The 20,923-nt window shown below is 37.8% G+C and overlaps 1 protein-coding gene across 1 annotated transcript in view; it reads right to left on the bottom strand.

The window, feature by feature from the left end:
- Nucleotides 1–15,054, bottom strand: part of G2E3 (G2/M-phase specific E3 ubiquitin protein ligase) — a 61,298-nt gene extending 46,244 nt beyond the window's left edge. The window contains exon 1 of the mRNA XM_032134779.2: nucleotides 14,930–15,054. The gene's annotated coding sequence lies outside the window, so the exon portion shown is untranslated. The remainder of the gene's footprint in view (nucleotides 1–14,929) is intronic.
- Nucleotides 15,055–20,923: the final 5,869 nt, after the last annotated feature.

Below are 20,923 nucleotides of genomic sequence, written 5' to 3'. Positions count from 1 at the left end.
AACTCATGTCTGGATGTGTCTGTGAGAGTGTTTCTGGAAAAGATCAGTAAACTTTACTCAGTTTACTGGTGAACTGAGTAAAGCACATGGCCATCCCCAGTGTGGGGAGACATTAGCTAGTCCACTGAGGGCCTGAATAAAACCAGAAAGCAGAAAAAGGTTAAATTTGCTGTCTGACTGCTTGAGGTAGGACATCAATCTTCTGTCCTTGGTGTTCCTGCTTCTCAGGCCTTCAGATCGGGACTGAAACCTATACCATCAGCTGTTTGGCTTCAGACATTCAAACTACACTGCGGGACTTTCCTGGGTCTCCAGTTTGCAGACAGATAATGGGACTGTTCACACTACATAATCATGTGAGTCAATACCTTATAATAATCAATCCTTCCCTCTCCTTCTCTACACACACACACACACACACACACACACACACACACACGTATATCCTGTTGTTTCTGTTTCTCTGGAGAACTGTGACTAATACACACATGCTACCTCAGGATGGATAGTTAATACACTTTATGTGCTCCTACAAATTTGGAGACAAAAAGAAATACTCTTAAAGATTTGTTAGTTACTTTGGTTCACAGCAACAGCAAAGATAAAATTAGAAGAAAGATATTCAATGGTAGAGGTTAAAAGCTATTAGAATTTTTTTTCATGAATCAATTATTTACATTCTAGGAAATAATAAATATATCCAAAAATGTACATAAAAGCCAGGCACAGTGTTATGCACCTGTAGTCCCAGCTACTTGAGAGGCTGAAGCAGGAGGATTGCTTGAGCCCAGGAATTTGAGTCCACCTTGAGCAACATAGTGAGACCTCCATCAAAAAAAAAAAAAAAAAAAGTACATAAAACATCAATATGATCTTCAATATTTTTTAACCATAAATTATTACAAAAAGTAGCATGGTATAGTAGAAAGAGTACTAGGGGCATTGAAGGTATGAAGTTTAGACTTTCCTTCATGTTCTATATGTCTTTTCCTGAGACCTCAGCCTCAATTTTATCATCCCTCAAACTAGAAGCTAATTACAGGTTATTGTAAGAATTAGAAACAACACATAAATGCCACGAGAGTACCTGGCAAATTTAGTCAATCATTGGTACTTTTTCTTTTAATTAAAAAAAAAAAGGATAATATATCTTAACTGGGTTTATCTTAGAAATGTAAGATTAGATATCATCTGAAAAGTAAAGTAATACACCATGTTAATACAATAAAGGGTGAAAAAAGTATGACCATCTCAATAGATGCAGAAAGAGCATTTGACAAAATTCAACAACCAATCATGATAAAACTGTAGAACAAACCAGAAACAGATGGGAATTTTCTCAACCTAATAAAGGGCATCTACAAATGTGCATTAATTTCCACATTGTACTGTGAGGCAATCTCAACAGATACAAAAGGGCATCTGACAAATGCCAATATCCAATCATAACAAAACTGTAAAGCAAACTGTGGGTAAAATAAATTTTTTCAACCTAGCAAAGGCAATCTACCAATGTTCACCTTAATCTCTGATTCAACAGTGTACTCCAAGGGAAAAGAAGACAAAACTGTGAAGGATGAAGTAAAACTGTTTTCACATACGATCATCTACATAGAAAATCCTACCAAAACATTTATAAGAATAAGTGACTTTAACAAGTTCTAATGAAACAAGGCAAATCTGTATAACAGCAAGAATTAATCAGAAAATTAGAGAACAATTCTATTCACAATAGGTAAAAACTTAGTAAAAGATGTGGAAAAAGACTACACTCTGAAAAGCTACAAAACACTGCTGAGAGAAATAAAAGACCTAAATAAATGAAGAGATGGACAATGCTCATGGGCATAATATTGTTAAAATGTCAATTTAACACAATCCCAACCAAAATCCCCAGCAGGTTTTTTTTTTTTTTTTTTTTTAAGAAACTGGCATGCTGATTCTAAAACCTATATAAAAATGCAAAGGCCTTGTAATAGCAAAAACATTTTTATTTTATTTTATTTTTTTTTTGAGACGGAGTCTCGCTCTGTCGCCCAGGCTGGAGTGCAGTGGCACAATCTCGGCTCACTGCAAGCTCCGCCTCCCGGGTTCACGCCATTCTCCTGCCTCAGCCTCTCTTGAGTAGCTGGGACTACAGGCGCCCGCCACCACGCCCGGCTTTTTTTTTGTATTTTTAGTAGAGACGGGGTTTCACCGTGGTCTCGATCTCCTGACCTCATGATCCGCCCGCCTCGGCCTCCCAAAGTGCTGGGATTACAAGCGTGAGCCACTGCGCCCGGCCAGCAAAAACATTTTTAAAAAGAAAAAGTCAGTGGTCTCCAACTATGTGATTTCATGACTTCTTATAGAGCTATGTTAATCAAGACAGACGTATAGCTCAATAGAACATTAGGGAAAAGTCAGATATATAGCTCAGTAGAACACAAGGGAAAGGCCAGAAACAGACCCAGACAATTGCTTTTCAACAAAGATACCAAGGTAATTCACTGTATTCAAATGGTAGTCTATTCAATAAATAGTATTGAAATAACTGAATGTTTTGGGTGGAGGGTGGGGGGAAGAACATTGACCTCATATATTAAAACTTAATTCAAATTGGATCACAAGAAAAAAAAACTTCTGGAAGAAAACATAGGGAAGAATCTTCATGATCTTGGGGTTTGGCAAAGATTTCTTAGGAAACTGAATCATAAAAAACACTGATGAATTAAACATCAAAATTAAGAACTTTCTAATCAAAAGACATAGTTAAGCAAAGAAAAAGGCAAAACACAGATTGAGAATAAACACTGGCAAAACGTATACCTGACAAAGGATTTATATCCACAATGCATAAAGAATGCTTACAACTCAAATAGAAGACATCACAATAAAATGAACAAAATGGACAAAAGATTTGACCAGACACTTAAAAAAACACAACATAGCCAACAAGCAAAAGAACATCACTGGTCATAAAGGAAATGCAAATTAAAATAGCAAAAAAAAAAAAAACAAACAAACCCACTACAGCACCCACAAGAATACTTGTCTCACAAAAAATGAATTCAAAACGAATTACAGCTCTAAATACAAAATGTAAAACTATAAAATTTCTAGAAAAAACACACAGGAGAAAATTTCTGTGACCTTATGTTACATAAGATTTCTTAGATACAATACCAAAAGCACAAGACAAAAAAAGATAAACTGTACTTAAAAGTTAGTATCTTCTGCTCATCAAAAGACACTGTTAAGAGAATAAGACAAGCCTCAGACTGAGAAAGTATTTGCAAATCATAATCTGAAAAAGGACTTATTTAGATCCACAATATATTTTCTGAAAAACTCTTCAAACTCAGTAATACAGAACACATCCACGAAAATGGTGGAGCAAGGGGCTCTGCAGGTCTGTACCTCCCTAGAAACACAGGAAAACCTGGCAAAAAACTCACAATCAACAATGTCTCAACAAATAGAGAATATCAATAAAGAAGTAGAAATGATAAAAAGGAAACAGAAGTTCTGCAGCTGAAATGTACAATAACTGAAATAATACATTCATTACAGAGGTTTAACAGCACGTTTGAGCAGGCAGGAGAAAGAATCAGCGAACTTGAAGACAGGTTAGTTGAAATTATCCAGTCTGAAGAGCAGAAAGAAAAAAATGAAAAAAGAAACAGAGCCCAAGAGACTATGAGACACCATCAAGCATACCAATATATGCTTAATGGGAGTCCAAGAAGGACCGGAGAAAGTGGAACAGAAAGAATGTTTGAAGAAATAATAGCCAAAAACTTCCCAAATTTCATGTAAGACTGAAATCTATACATGTAAGACTTCAATCTCTACATTTTTAAGAAGCTCAAGATCTTTAATCAGGACAAATTCTAGGAGATCCACATTGAGACACAGTATAGTCAAACTGACAAAAACAAAGACAAAGAATCTTGAAAGCAGCAAGAGAGAAGTGATTAACACATACAAAATATCCCCAATAAGATTAAGAGCCAAATTCTCATTAGAAACCATAGAGTTCCAGAAGGCAGTGAGATGACATATTTAAAGTGCTGAAAGACAGGAAAAAACCCCAAACCTGTCAGCAAAGAATCATATCTGCAGCAAAACTATGTTTCAAAAGTGAAGATGAGTACACATACTCACATGGGAGGCAGGTAAGTAAACAAATATTTCACACACATGCAGTGTAGCCTTACAGAAGTGGTGATATTATAACATAATTGTGAAAGATAAATATTCTGAGCAGACAAGGCAGAAAAAACATTGTAAGTAGAGTGTGTGCAAAGGTACAACAGTGTGTGAAAGCCTGGGATGTTTGGGGAATGTCAGGAATTTCTTCTGGAAGTTGCTCTTGCTGATTCTGCCATTTGGTTGGATTACATAAATCTCCTTGGATTGGATTATCAGATAGTAACTAATATAATCCCCCCCTTCACCAGCTGGTCCTAACCCTGACTCAGTGGGCAGGTCTTATTCCAGTCCTAGCCCCTTCCACTGACCAAGTCAGGCTCTAAATAACCAGCCCAATCCAAACTACCCTTCTTAAAGAAGGTGGCATCTTTTTTACTACAGTTCAGCAATAAAGGCTATTCTGTCACAGCTCCCACAGGACCAGGTCTTCTCCTGTCTAAAAAATAAGGCCTTAATTATATTTTAACAGGACAATGTATCTGCTACCTTATGTGACAGAGCAATTAAACTTTTAAGATTCTAGACAGGACCCAGGCAGACGAACATGGCAGAAAGAACATTACACTTGAATTATAGATTTTCTGTGTTTGAACTCCTTGCTCTGCCTTGTGTCCAATGGAGATGATAATACTTACCTGTTAGGGTTCTTATATGCAAAGTAGAAGAAGTAATTCGATGGAGAGAAGGAAGGGTGAAAGGAATTCAGAAAGATCAGAAGTTTCTGAGATCAAGAAAGACCATAAAGTTTCTAGGTCCCTAACTGTTAATGGTGGTTATCCCTGGGGAAAGAGAAGGGGTAGGGGCTTTTTCTTTTAATTTCTTATAAATTTTGGCATTGTTTGACTTTTTACAATGAACATAATTTTGTACTTAAAATATATTTGGCATATATATTATACCTCAATAAAAAGTTTCTTAAAAGCTTATATTCTCTGGAAAATCATCCAGGAGACAGATAAGAATGGCTGTTTCTCAGAAGGTCTGGTAGACCTGGGGTCTAGGGTGAAAGGGAAACTTAGTAGATCTGTCCTACTAGAGATGATAAATGGGACATCAGACAGTAACTCAAAGCCATACGAGGAAATAAAAACACCAGTAAAGGTAACTACAGAAGTAAATATAAAAGCCAGTATTATTATTGCACTTTTGGTAATTCTCTTTTTCCTTTATGATTTAAAAGAAAAACACGTAAAATAAATATAAACCAATGTTATTGGGCACATTATGTATAAATGTAAAATAAGCAAAAAATATAAAAATGTAATTTGACACAATAACATTTAGGAAGAAGGATGAGATATACAGAAGTGTAATTTTTGTATACTATGAAAGCTAAGTGGGTATTAATTCAAACTAGGTTGTTATGTTTAAGATATTAATTGTAATCCCCAAAATAGCCACTAAGAATATAACTAAAAAATATGTGCAGAAAAGGTAATGAGAAGAGAATAAAAATGGTACACTATACAAATCAATTAAACAAAAGGCAATAATGAAGGAAATGAGGAACAGAAAGATAGTATTTAGAAAACAAATACTAAAATGTCAGAAATCCTTCCTTAACAGTAATTAAATGTAAATGAATTACACTCTCCAATTAAAAGGCAAAGGTTGACAGAATGAATTTTTAAAAAATCCATACATACACTATCTACTAGGGTCAAGCTATAGATACCAAAACACAAATAGATGGAAAGTAAAAGGACAGAATAAGATACTTCATACAAACAGTAATCAAAAGTAAGCTTGGGTGTTTGTACTAATGTCAGACAAAACAGGCTTTAAGTTGAAGATTGTTACAGGACTCAAAGGACATTAAAGACTGACTAAAAAGTTCAATCCATCAAGAAGACATGACAATTATAAACACAAACCCACCTAATAAGAGCCCCAAAATATGAGGCAAAATATGAGGCAAAAAAAGACATGACAATTATAAACACAAACCCACCTAATAAGAGCCCCAAAATATGAGGGAAAATTTCGCAGAAATGAAAGGAGAAATAGTTTAGACTTAACATATACAGAACACTCCACCCTACAACAACAGAATGAAACATTCTTCTCAAATGCACGTGGAACAATATCCATGGATAGACCATGTTAGACCACAAAATAATACATTTTACAAGACTGAAATCACACAAAATATCTTCTCCAGTGACTATGGAATGAAACTACAAATCAATAAAAGGAAAACTGGAAAACCGAGAAACATATGGAGATTAAATAACACAACTTTAAATAGACAAAAGGTCAAAAAAGAAATCACAAGGGAAATTAGAAAATACTTAGAGACAAATAAAATCAAGCCCCTAAAACAATGACCCAACTTTATGCCCAAAGAAACTAGAAAAAGACCAAACTAAACCCAAAGCTAGCAGAGGAAGGAAATAGAGTCCAGATAATGTAATAAAAAAAATTTTAAACTGAGAATCAATGAAATAAAAATTGCTTAAGAAGATTGACAAAATTGAAAACGTTTAGTTAGATGACCCAGAGAAAAAAAAGAGAAGACTCAAATTACTAAATCAGAAGAAATGAAAGTGGGACACTGCTACAGACCTAATAGAAATAAAAAGAATTAAATGAGACTATTATGAACAATTGTACTCTAAGAAGTTAAATAGTTAAACAAGTTAAACAATAGGTTAAACAAATAACAAAAGTGACAAAAAGAAATAGAAAATTTCAACAAATCTACAAACAAGGGATTGAATCACTAATGAAGAACCTCCCAACAAATAAAAGTTCTAGCCCAGATGGGTTCACTGGTGAACCCTATTAAACCTTTGAAGAAAAATTGGCACCAATCTTTCTCAAACCCCTCCAAAAGATATGAGGACACATCCTAACTCATTTTGTGAAGCCACCAATACCCTGATACCAAAGCCAGAAAAAGACATCACAGAAAATAAAACTACAAGCCAATTATCTCTTATGAACATAGATGCAAATATCCTTAACAAACTACCAGCAAACTGAATTCTGATAAAGAAAATTTTGTACCATAACCAAGTGGGATTTATCCCAGAAATGCAAAGGTGGTTCAACATATGGAAATCAACCAATACAATATAACATACTAATAGAGAAAAAGGAAAAGGTCACATGCTCATCTCAATAGATGCAGAAAAAGCATTTGACAAAATACAATACTCGTTGATGATAAAAACACTCAAACATTTAGGAATATAAGTGAACTTCCTCAGCATCTATGGAAAAACCTGTAATTAACATAATTATTGGTGAAAGACTGTACACTTTCCACCTAAGATGTGGAACAAAACAAAGATACACACTTTCACCACTTCTACTCAACACTGAACCAGAAGGTCTATTCAGAATAATAAAGCAAGAAAGCAAGAAGTAACTCTATTCAAAGAAGGGCATGATCTTATATGTAGAATTTCCTAGAGAATTCACAAAAAACTGTTGGAGCTACTAAACGAATTCAGCTAAGTTACAGGATGCAAGATCAACACACAAATATCAGTTGTATTTCTATACAACAATGAACAATCCAAAAAGGAAATTAAATAAACAATTCCATTTACAATAGCATAAAAATTACTTAGTAATAAATTTAACCATGGTGGTGCAAGATTTTTGCACTGAAAACTACAAAACAGTGCTGAAAGAAATTAAAGAACCCTAAATAAATGAAAAGACATTTTGGATCCATAGGTTGAAAAACTATATCATTAAGACGGTTATACTCCCTGAAGCAATTTATAGATTTGATACAATTCCTGTCAAAATCCCGATGGCCTTTTTTTGCAGGAATGGAAAAGCTAAGCCTAAACTGCAAGGGATCCTGAATAGTCAAAAGGATCCCCAAAAAGAAAAAGTTGGAGGATTCAAATTTTCCAATTCCAAACTTACTACAAATCCACCGTAATCAAGACAATGTGGTACTGGCACAAGGACAGACATACACATCAATGGAAAAGAAGAAAGAGTCAATAAATAAACTCACATGTTTTATAGTAAACTAATTTTCAATAAGGGTGCCAAGACCATTAAATGGGAAGAAAACAGTCTCTTCAACAAATGGTCCTGGGACGACCAGACAGCCATGTAAAAAAGAATGAAGTTGGCCAGATGCGGTGGCTCACGCCTGTAATCCAGCACTTTGGGAGGCCGAGGCGGCAGATCACGGAGTCAGGAGATCGAGACCATCCTGGATATCATGGTGAAACACAGTCTCTACTAAAAATACAAAAAAAATTAGCCGGGTGTGGTGGTGGGCGCCTATAGTCCCAGCTACTTGGGAGGCTGAGGCAGGAGAATGGCATGAACCCAGGAAGCAGAGCTTGCAGTGAGCCGAGATTGTGCCACTGCACTCCAGCCTGGGCAACAAAGCGAGACTCCATCTCAAAAAAAAAAAAAAAGGAATGAAGTTGAACCCCTACCTCACACGCATTAAAAAAAATCAACTCAAAATGGATCAAGATCTAAATGTAAAAGACAGAACTATAAATCTCTTAAATGAAAATCTAGGGGTAAATTTTCATGACCTTGTATTTGGCAATGGTTTCTGAGATATGACACCAAAAGCACAAGCAACAAGAAAACAATAAATTGAACTTTACCGAAGTATAAAACTTGTGCATCTAATGACAATCTACAGAATGGGAAAAAATATTCAGAAATCATATAACCTGAAAAGGGTCTAGTATCTAGAATACATTAGAAACTCTTACAATGCAACAACAAAAAGACAAGTAATCCAACTTAAAAATGAACAAAATATCTGAAGACATTTCTCCAAAGAAAATAGTCAAATGGCCAACAAGCACATGAAAAAAATGCCCATTATATTAGTGATAAGTAAATCGAAGCCACAATGAGATACCACTTCATGTCCACTATAATAGCTAATTATTATTTTTACAAACTAAAATAGTAAGTGTTAATGATGATATGGAGAAATTAGAACCCTTACATATTGCTAGTGGGAAAGTAAAATGATGCAGCAAGGGTGGAAAACAGTTTGGCAATTCCACAACACATTAAACAAGACTACCATATCACCCAGCAATTCCACTAGCTATATAACCAAAATAATTGAAATATTTCAATTCAAACAAAAACTTGCACACAGCAGCACTATTCACAAAAGAGATCACTAAATCAATACATCACAAAGAAACAACCTAATTATACATCAACTGATGAATGGATATACAAAATGTGGTATATCCACAGAATGATTATGTGGCAATAAAAAGGAATAAAGTACTGATACATGCTACAACATAGATAACCTTGAAAACATTATGTTAAATGAGGGAAGTCAGACATGAAAGGTTACATGTTTTGGAACCAGGTAGAGGTGATGGCTGCACAACATTGTGAATGTACTGTCACTGAAATGTCTACTTTAAAATGGCTAATTTTTGACTGGGCATGGTGGCTCACACCTGTAATTCCAGCACTTTGGGAGGCTGAGGTAGAAGGATCGCTTGAGGCTAGGAGTTTGCAACCAGCCTGGACAACACAGTGATATCCTGTCTCTACAAAAAAAATTTTTAATTAGCCAGTCATGGTGGCAAACACCTGTAGTCCTAGCTGCCTGGGAAGCTGAGGTGGGAGGACTGCTGGAGTCCAAGAGTTGGAGGCTGCAGTGAACTATGATTGTGCCACTGAGCTCCAGCTTTGAGTGACAGAGATCTTGTCTCAAATAAAATGGCTAATTTTATAAATGTGAATTGTACCTCAAAAAAAAGGCCAAATGTACACCTATCATATGATGCAGCCAAGAGAAATAAGGCATATGTCCACTGTACACAAAGGTCAACAGAAACTTTATTTGTGATAACTAAAAACTGTAACAATGTATATGGATAAAACAAACTGTGGTATATTCATACAAGAGAATACATTTACTAAAACTCATTGAACTATACCCCTAAAATGGGTGACTTTTATTGCATACAAATTGTATACCAGATACTTGTTTAAAAGTTAACAATTTTTATTTAAAACAAAAGGATAAGTTTAAGATAAAAAGCAATGGCTAGGCGCGGTGGCTCACGCCTGTAATCCCAGCACTTTGGGAGGCTGAAGGGGGCAGATCCCTTGAGGTCAGGAATTTGAGACAAGCCTGACCAACATGGCGAAACCCTGTCTCTACTAAAATCACAAAAATTAGCTGGGCGTGGTGGCAGGTGCCTGTAATCCAGTTACTCAGGAGGTTGAGGAAGGAGAATCACTGGAACCAGGGAGGCGGAGGTTGCAGTGAGTCAAGAGCGCACCACTGCATTCAGCCTGGGCAACAGGGTGAGACTCCATATAAAAAAAAAAAAAAAAAAAAAAAAAAAAAAGGCAACTAAGTTACAAGTTTACATTAAGTTATCAATATATAACTAGTCCTCAGGAAACAGGTGTCATCCTCCCCTACCCCACCCCACCCTACCACCCACTGACTCCATATGTCCATTTTCATGTTTCTTCATGATTCTACTGTCATAGCAACACATAAGACCTTTCCAGCTCGGCTTCCAATAGTCTTGTGATATCCCAACTCCAAAATCAAGAAATCACATGAATGGTCTAGCCTGCATCAGATATGCAGCTCTGATATAAATACCCGTACCAGTTTTGTTGGGGAAGTGGTATGGGACTTTAAGTGGTATGGGGCTTTATGTTCCTTAGACCAACCCTACCCACTGGTCATGAGAATGATGTCCCTACATTGTTGGGCAGGTTTTTAAAGAAAAGCTGTGAGCAAGGAGATTAGGCAACTGTCTTAAGTGTTCAAACTGAAAAGGAAAAGTTTTCTGTTTTTTAATTCCCTAACATTTTGAATTAAGATACTTTTTATTACACCTAATATATACCACTCTTATAATTAAAAAAACTGTACCAAGAGTGTAGGGACCAGCCCCACAGATCGGTGGGTTTTTCTCCCCGTGTGCAGAGACGAGAGATTGTAGAAATAAAGACACAAGACAAAGAGACAAAAGAAAAGACAGCTGGGCCTGGGGGACCACTACCACCAAGACGCGGAGACCGGTAGTGGCCCCAAATGCCAGGCTGCGCTGATATTTATTGGATACAAGACGAAGGGGCAGTGAGCCATCTCCAATGACAGTTAAGTTCACGTGTCCACTGGACAGGGGGCTCTTCCCTGCCTGGCAACCGAGGCAGACAGAGAGAGAGAGAGAGGAGAGTGAGACAGCTTACACCATTAATTCTGCATATCAGAGACTTCTAGTACTTTCACCAATTTGCTACTGCTAGCTAAAAGGCAGAGCCAGGTGTACAGGATGGAACATAAAGGCAGACGAAGAGCGTGACCACTGAAGCACAGCACCACAGGGAGACGGTTAGGCTTCCAGATAACTGCGGGCGGGCCTGACTGGTGTCAGGCCCTCCACAAGAGGTGGAGGAGTAGAGTCTTCTCTAAACTCCCCCAGGGAAAGGGAGACTCCCTTTCCCGGTCTGCTAAGTAGCGGGTGTTTTTCCTTGACACTGACGCTATCGCTAGACCAGGGTCCTCTTGGCAATGGGCGTCTTTCCAGACGCTGGCGTTACCGCTAGAACAAGGAGCCCTCTGGTGGCCCTGTCCGGGCATAACAGAAGGCTCGCACTCTTGTCTTCTGGTCACTTCTCACTATGTCCCCTAAGCTCCTATCTCTGTATGGCCTGGTTTTTCCTAGGTTATGATTATAGAGCGAGGATTATTAAATATTGGAATAAAGAGTAATTGCCACAAACTAATGATTAATGATATTCATATATAATCATATCTAAGATCTATATCTAGTATAACTATTCTTATTTTATTATTTTATTATACTGGAACTGCTCGTGCCCCCAGTCTCTTGCCTCGGCACCTGGGTGGCTTGCTGCCCACACAAGAGGAAATTAAATATTTTAAAAATACATTTTAAAAGCTACTAAATCTTTTGGTGCCTCAGTTTCTTCATCTTAATATAGAGATAATAAAATGGTTGCGAGGATTAAATGAGAAAATATGTATAAAGCATTTTAAATTCATGAATATTAACAAACATTGCTCCTGATTTTTTCCCACTTGAAATGTCCTCTGAGCCTATAATTTCAATACTTATTTTTCCATATTGTTTATAAACCATATGCTATCACCAAAATCTCTACTAAACTACACAGAATTATACGCTATCATCTCAGAAAAAAGCCAAGCCTTAAAAAAAAAAAAGGCAACAAATTTTTGAGTCATTAACCCAAGACAAAATGTGTTAAGTTGTTAAAATAATAAGTACTCACTGAACACACACAGTTTCAGAGTATCATGACACTCACTGTTCTGCACTGTGCACTGCAGACATAAAAATTAAAAGGACAAGGGCAGTCTTGCACTATATATTTATAAGCAAAAAGCACGGCCTGGAGAAGTCTTTAAACCCATTTGAGTAAAATCTTAAGGGGAAATAAAAAGGCCAATGGCTAAATATGCATAAAATGTAATAAGAGATAGATTTGGAGAATTCTAGTAGTACTGATGGAACATCAGCAGGTTGGAAGAGAGTGGCGTAATACTATGAAGATGGTCCTTGGGAAGAGAAGTTGGTACCAGACTCTGAAGGGCTCTGTAAATAAAAAGAAAAGTTAAGAAATTTGAATTATATATGGTAGACAATGGGAAGCCATCAGAGATACTTATGGAGCAACATGTGGAGGGAGACTGAAGAGAGGCAAGAAATATTACTTTTTTAAAAAAGCATAAACTTTTGAGTTAAATCTAATTTCCGACTTCAGTTCCAACATGTTACTAGTTGTGTGAGAACAAATTACCGAACCCCTCTTAGCCTGTTTTCTTATTTGAAGATAATAACTACCTCAGCGATATTGTAAAGATTAATGAGAGAATGTATGTGATGCGGTTTTTACAGTTTAGTAACTCAATGTAATTGGAGATTTATGTATCATTTGCTATGTGGCACACACTATTCTAAGGTCTTTGTACATCTTAACTCATTCAACCCTCATAACAATCCTACAAAGTAGGTAACCTCATCATATGGTAGAGGGAAATGAAGCACAGAGAGGTTAAACAGCTTGCCCAGGGTCATCTAGCTATCAAGTGGTGGAGATGGGCTTCAAATCAAGGCAATCTGGCCCTAGTTCCATGTCTTTAACCAACACATTATAATGCCTCTCTAGGAAAGATCAAATCAGTGTTTTTAAAACTCATAGTATTTTCTAACCTTTCAGTTAAATATGCAGACTGTTCAATGCCATCCTCCAGACCTACTGATTCAGAATCTGAGATCTGAAGTGCAGGAATCAGCATTGAACAAATCCTTCAAGGTAATGTACACACAATAAATTCTGAAACTCACTGATTTAAGAAAGAGCAAAAATCCAATGAAAATAATTCAGGTAGAAAAAAAGAAAGAGATTAGGATATAGCGATCAATTTTTAAAAATTGCCATTTGTTGACAGCACATATGAAATGAGCAGAAAGGCTTAGAGAAGTATAGCCAATGTCTTTGTTACAAAGACACTATATGAAAAATGCTCATATTTTAACTATCCTAAACACCGAGTATTTAAGTCTATTCTTCCTGGCTAACACTTAAAACAAAAGTTCAATAGCAGGAAGAATGGGGGTGCTGGAATAGCCAGCACTGGATGAAGGAATGTCTTTATTCTGATTATTATGAAGTCCTACTTTTAAAAATATATTTATACATTTAAATGGTACAATATCCTGGTGTTAAAACCTTAAAAGGAACTTAAAATATCTTTTCGTATTAAGCTACACAAAACTGACGATTTTTAATAAAGATGTAAAACTTGTACACATTTAAAAGTTCCCATTTATAGTTTACACTTATGGCACACTTTTAAACCATTCCAGAAGGCATGACTTTACTACTGGGTTAGACAGAGTTCCATATTTCAGGTAGTTCATCATTAAAAATTAAAAAAAAAAAAAGCCCAAAACAATAAAACCCAAAGAAAACAGATGCTCAAAGCATTAGTGGATTACTTGCAAAAAGACTCCACAATAACCCAGTTGGCCAATGAATGAGGGAGGCGAAAAGGCAGGGCGGTGGAACTAAACCTTATCCCTATTGTTTGCAAACTAAGACCCTAGTGAATCACCACCGCTGTTACTATAGCCGGTTTAAATAAGAGTCTCGGATTTTTGCGGTACAAGAAAAATGTCAACCGTGAAAGAAAAATATCCGGGTTTTAAATACAAAGGATACTCGAATTTCAGTTTAAATCCCACCCAGGCATTTCAAAGACTGTCACTTCCCTGCAGTCCAGAGTTAATCAAGGTTGCCCGGGTATCTCTCTCAAGAGGAACGCGGAGCCACGTAGAGCATCTTTTCATTCTAAACCTGCCCCAACCTTCCATCTTTCATAAAAAGTGAGATTTAACTACTGTTGAAGCTTCAGCATTCGAGCCGAATTGGTGGAAGTAATAAACTACGGGTTAAAAAAGGCCACGGAGGATGCGTATAAACAAGGTTTACTCGCGGGGGACAGGCAGGGCCTCGGAATCCTCAACACAGAGCTGGCTGGCGTGCGCAACCGTCGAGAGCGCTGGTCCAGCAAACGCCCCCAGTGCGCCGAATTTCCGGTCTCCAGGCCGGGCCCCAGCACCAAACGTCCCCAAAAGCACTGCGAGGCCCCCGCTGCGCCGTCCGGCCTCCTGACATCCTCTCCCACCCCACGGTCCTGCTTCTCTCTCTGGAACGCTCTGCGTCTTCCCGTTCCCTATTTACTCACCAAGGAGAGCTGGGCAGAAGTTCCAGAGCGTCAGTGCCACTTTTCCCGGCCCGCTCTACGTCGGGGCACGCCGATCGCTAGCAGCCACATCCAACGGCCCACAGGATTCAAATTCGCCCACTTCCGCTCGCAAACCCGGAAAGAGCGGTCGGCCCCGCCCTCGAGGGGGTGGGACCCGCGGAGGCGCCTGGCTGTGGAGAAGAGCCCGTGCGCTCCTGCCCTTCTGGCGCTCCCACCCTGCTGCTCGGTGCTAACCTGGCTGTGTCGCCTTCGCTTGTTTGTTTTGTCGGGTCTCTCTCCCTATTTAGGAGCTCAGAAAAACTCCGGGCGCGGGGTCATTGTTTCCGCCTATTTGCTCTTGAGGGGATCCTCTTGTTTCCAAAATGGACAGAGGTGTGCTGAAGTTTCGTCACCTTCGAGGAATGGGGCGAATTTTAGCACGAACGGAGGCAGGGGGGGTTTTATCTTTCCCTTCATCCTCGAGGAGACAGCAGCAGCAGCAAGAAGGAAAAAAACAAACCCTCCAGGTACTTAGTGCAGCCTTTTCTGGGCCTCTCAGTCCTATCCCGGCACAGTCAGGGCTTTTAATTTCTTTCTGTCCTGGGTTTGGGGAAAACAAAAAGCCAAGTTCACCCATATTCAGCCAAAAGTTGAAAATAAGTGGTCGGACCAATTCCTGGTCTCAAATAAACTATTTGATGGTGTTAGAAGGCAATAAATTTTATTTCCCCCCTCTGATAACAGCTCACTTTACGAGGTTATTAAGTATTGTCCCATGAGATTATTGAAACAACAGTATCTTTTCCTTTATGGAGGACCACAGTATATCTTTGATCCAAAACGTCTTAAGCTTCTGAAGAGACATCTGGGAGCTTCCAGAAACTAAAGGAAGGACTGGAAATGCTAGGGGGTGAGGGGCACTAAATAACTCTGACCTTTATGGCTGTGATTGATGTTGCCACCAGATCATCCTCACATCTAATAACATTGAATTACCTAAACGGGTCAGTACAAACCAAACCATGACAGCATACCTTTAGCCTTTGTCAAAAATACAGTTTGAAGGCCGGGCGCGGTGGCTCACGCCTGTAATCCCAGCACTTTGGGAGGCCGAGGCGGGTGGATCACGAGGTCAGGAGATCGAGACCATCCTGGCTAACATGGTGAAACCCCGTCTCTACTAAATGTACAAAAAATTAGCTGGGCGTGATGGCGGGCGCCTGTAGTCCTAGCTACTTGGGAGGCTGAGGCAGGAGAATGGTGTGAACCCGGGAGACGGAGCTTGCAATGAGCAGAGATCGCGCCACTGCACTCCAGCCTGGGAGACAGAGCGAGACTCTCAAAAAAAAAAAAAAAAAAAAAAAACCATTTGAAAGGTTTACTAGATTTCTGGGAACCTATGCTACAGGTAATCTGACACAGGGGGTGTGTAAAGCTATTAACTGATGTAGTGTTTTTAACAGTGGAAGATAGAAAATAATCTGTGTCTACACATAAGGAAGGGGTTAAATACATGTGAGTTATGATACTTTAGCATCTGATATACTGACACTGAGGGCACTAAAAGTAATGAAGTAGATCAGCCGGTACTGAAATGAAATACTGAAAAAAGTTTAAGAAGGACTGTAGTATCCTTGTTTTAAAGTATGTGTGTGTATATGGTATACAAAGTTTTGGGATGGATACCTAAGCTGTAAACATCTCTGGGAGCGGGCTGGTAAATAAGAGTAGGAAGAGATGGAGAACTTTTACCTTTCACTTTATCACCAGTTGAATTTTTAAGATAATAAGCTTTTTTTAAATTTTGCAATTTTGTTCTTTAAGGAAGATTGTTAGAAATTGAATACATTCTAGATACAAAATCAGGTTTAATAAGCATGTAAATTTCTAATGTTTGGAGAGTCTATGTCCATTCATTCATTCAGCAGTTCTTTCTACAATTACATATAATGATTTGACCACACATTTTGTCATTCATGATATATTGTATTATTTTATGTTCCACATATCTAATATGACCCCATTAAATATATTGCTCCTTGAAGTTTCTTGAAGGCAGAAACTATGTCATGTATTTTCCTATGTCTTTCATAATTCTTGGCACCTTCCCACCATTAAGTCTTATCCTTCACAGGAATTAAATTCTCAAGTTGACCTGTATACAAAAGTTAAAAATGCCCTGGAAAAGCCACCCAAAAGATTATATATATATATGATTTTCTTTATACAACTCTGTGAGCAAGGTTTTTTTTTTTTTTTTTTTTTTTATTAGTTTGTTCCCTGAGTTCTCCTTGGTCAGTCCTTCTCTACAACCCTTAATTAATTCTTCAGTTTCTTCCGCTAAAATGTTGTCAAAGTCATTATTACCCCGCAGCCTGGCCATCACTTGGAATAATGAGATTCAGTTCTCATCAGTGGTGGAGAGCCCTGTAAAGTCATTCACATTTTTTTCCATAAGATTAGCCAGGCTTAATTGTATTAATTGTCTAGGGCTGGTGTTCACTGAGTGGACTATCTGGTTATTTGTGCTAATTAAAATGTTGTTCTTTTTTTTTCACCCAGAGTGAGTATAGGTGATTCTGAATACAAACAATATTCAAGTAATGTTACAGCATTTCGTGAACAAAAAAGATCTTCAATAAATACCCACTGACTAAATCAAAGAGCCTGAGTAAATACAACTTAAGGGCTTTTTTTTTTTTTTGAGACGGAGTCTCGCTCTGCTGTCCAGGCTGGAATGCAGAGGCGCAATCTCCGCTTACTGCAAGCTCCGCCTCCTGAGTTCACACCATTCTCCTGCCTCAGCCTCCCAAAGGGCTGGGATTACAGGAGTGAGCCACCGTGCCTGGCCACAACTTAAGGACTTTTGAAAGAAAATATTCATTACAGGATATACTTAAATCTAACAAACCTGGCCATCAGACCGGGCATTCTGAGAGCTTATAAGCATTTTAAATTGAGTGAAATTGATATAAGTATTCCACTTAATACATGCTGCAAAAAATGAAGAATAAAACTAAGAATTTTATTCAGTCTCTGATAATCCCTCAGTAATGTGAACTAGCTGAGAACTGAATTCTTAGAAAATTTTAGTCATAGCTAATGTAACCTCTCTTTCCTGCTTTCCTCTTCCTATTCAATCCATATACAGCAGAAAACAAAACAAAAACACTCCTGGGACCAAAGGTCATCAGTTTTACATGGAAGAAACAACATAAACTGCTTTGGCAGAAGAGTTCCTATAATCTACTCTAAAAGGTTTTTACCACAACCAACGTGAGTAACAAAAATGAAAAAATGCGTAGAAATAAATTTTAAAGAAAATTCACAAAATCAAATTAGAATTGAATTTAATTTAAAATAATTTTTAAATTTTAAATACAGTTTTAAAGAAATTTTCTTTAAAGAAAGATATAGAACCTGCTACTTTAAAATATAATTTGAGAACATAAGTGATTTCAATGTTCATATAGGAAAATTATTATGTAAGAATTGTTAAGACATATTAGAAAAAGAAAACAGAGGTCAGGAGTAGACAATTTGTCTTACTAGAGAGTAAAAACTTACCACAAAGCTGCTACAAAGAGTAGCCAAAAAAAAAATCAGACAAAAAATATAGTATTAGCACAAAAAAGAAAAAGAGAACCCAGAAAAATGAAACTATATAGAGAATATTAATATATTATAAAGGTGATATTTCCATTTCAGGAAAAGGATGGGTTCATTCATAAATTAACAAGAACTGGAAATAACTGGCTAGCTATATGGAAGATATAAAGTTAGGCCTGTACCTTTTGTGATATACCAAAATAAATTCTGGAAGCATTAAAGATTGAAATTTTAAAAAATAAAACAAAAGTATATTGGGGAGAAGTTTAGAACGATAACCATGACTTTAGGGTAGAAGAGACTTCTTAAACAAGGCAGGGCCGGGTGCAGTAGCTCTTGCCTGTAATCCTCGCACTTTGAGAAAGCCAAGGTGGGAAGAGCACTTCAAGCCAGGAGTTTGAGACCAGCCTGGGCAACATAGTGAGACTGCTGGCTCTATGAAAAACAATTTTTTTAAAAAAATGTAGCTGGGTGTGGTGGTGTGCACCTGTAGTCCCAGCTACTCAGGAGGCTGAGGTGGGAGGATCCCTTGAGCCCAAGAGTTGGAGGTTGCAGTGAGCTGTGCACCACTGCACTCCAGCCTGGGTGACAGAGCAAGACAGGAATCCTAGAAGCCATAAAATAAAAGATGAGTGCGTTTCATTACGTTGAAGTTTAAAATATTTGAACAGCAAAAGTCACCAAGACACATTGAAAGATAAATGAGAGACAATGATAAAATATTTATAAAACAGGACACTAGGTTAACAATTCTAATGTAAAAACTTTTATAATTGTTTTCAAAAAGCAATAAAAATGGGCAGAAGAAATGAACAAGTAATTCATTGAAAAGGAAATGAAAGAGGACAAGACACAAAAAATACCACAACAAAACCAATTTATTGGATTACAAAAATTAAAAAACAAAATCCCACACGGAGGTATGGTTACACTTTATTTTTTTTTTCTTGCTCTGTCACCCAGGCTGGAGTGCAGTGGCGTGATCTTGGCTCACTGCAACCTCCGCCTCCCAGATTTAAGCAATTCTCCTGCCTCAGCCTCCTGAGTAGCTGGGATTACAGGCATGTGCCACCACGCCCGGCTAATTTTTGTATTTTTTTAGTAGAGATGGGGTTTCATCATGTTGGTCAGGCTGGTCTCGAACTCCTGACCTCGTGATCTGCCCGCCTCGACCTCCCAAAGTGCTAGGATTACAGGCGTGAGCCACCGCGCCTGGCCAAGTGTGCACTCTTATCCACAGGAGCATACATTGCTACAACTCTTGGAAAGTAACTCAGGCTTTTCTCAACTTTGGGATTCTCCTATAGAAATAAGCATGCTAGTGCTTTTTGAAGCACTACTTATAGTGGTTGCTAACTGGAAACAACTATCAAGAGGAAGATAATTGAATGAGTTAGGGTACATCCATCCTGTTAGGAGGCTATCCAAAGTTGTGTTGCTTTGCCCCCTAAACCATTGCCTCCAGAGTTACGGCTATTGAACCCCCAAAGACATGCAAATAAGAAGGTATGGTATTCTTTAATTAGAGAAATAACAATGCTCTCTTATACTGTGAAGCTGATAAACCTGGCGCTCATTCTTAAATTAGCACCCACTAGAATTAGTATACACTTTTGGACTAAATTGTCCTTTACAGGAACTCATTCCTCCCCTATGTTAGCCATATTGAACTTCTGGTAACCCTTCCTGCCTTTCAGATGAATCAGATTTTTTTTACCCTCAGCCACTACCCACATTTGAAGCAGATACTTGACTCATACTTAAGGCAGATCCATCCCTGAATGTCTGTTCACTTTTATCTTCCACTTTGAGGATAAATTTCTAGCTTTCTCTCTAGCCTGTCTCCTCAGCAATACCTGTTAATATTCTGCCTGGTATCTGATAACCCCTCACTTGTCTGTTGCCTTGGTTAGAGACCATCCCTGAGATCTTAGAATGAAAGTTTTTAATTAAGTTTTCTGCTACTCAGAGCCCTAATAGAGTCATACTATAAGAAGTGTACTTTGAGGCCGGGTGCAGTGGCTCACACCTGCATTTTATGTGGCTCACATAAAATATGTCACAATCAGTTACTCCTCAGAATACAGGCCACTGTAGGACTCTATCCCCAAACTTCTACTTCACTAACCTCTAACAAGAATGTAAAAGCATGAAATAGAGGTAATTCTCTTCTCCCCAATTGACTTTATATCTTAATCATTCCTACTCTACTCATGATCTTGTTACTGCTCCTGTATTTACCTCAGGTTTGTTTTTTACTTCCTCCTTTAATGGTCTTTTTTTCTTCTTCCCCTCTCTGTGCTCACTATCCTTATCTGTTACTTAGGCTTCCTCTATGATTCTCAGCAATATTTGAATACTTTGGAATATACTTAGTATTTCTAA

The sequence above is a fragment of the Hylobates moloch genome, unplaced genomic scaffold (genome assembly GCF_009828535.3).
Source record: "Hylobates moloch isolate HMO894 unplaced genomic scaffold, HMol_V3 SCAFFOLD_16, whole genome shotgun sequence".
Lineage (NCBI taxonomy): Eukaryota > Metazoa > Chordata > Mammalia > Primates > Hylobatidae > Hylobates > Hylobates moloch.
The sequence above is the reverse complement of the archived record's forward strand: the minus strand, read 5'-3'. Positions and strand labels throughout refer to the sequence as shown.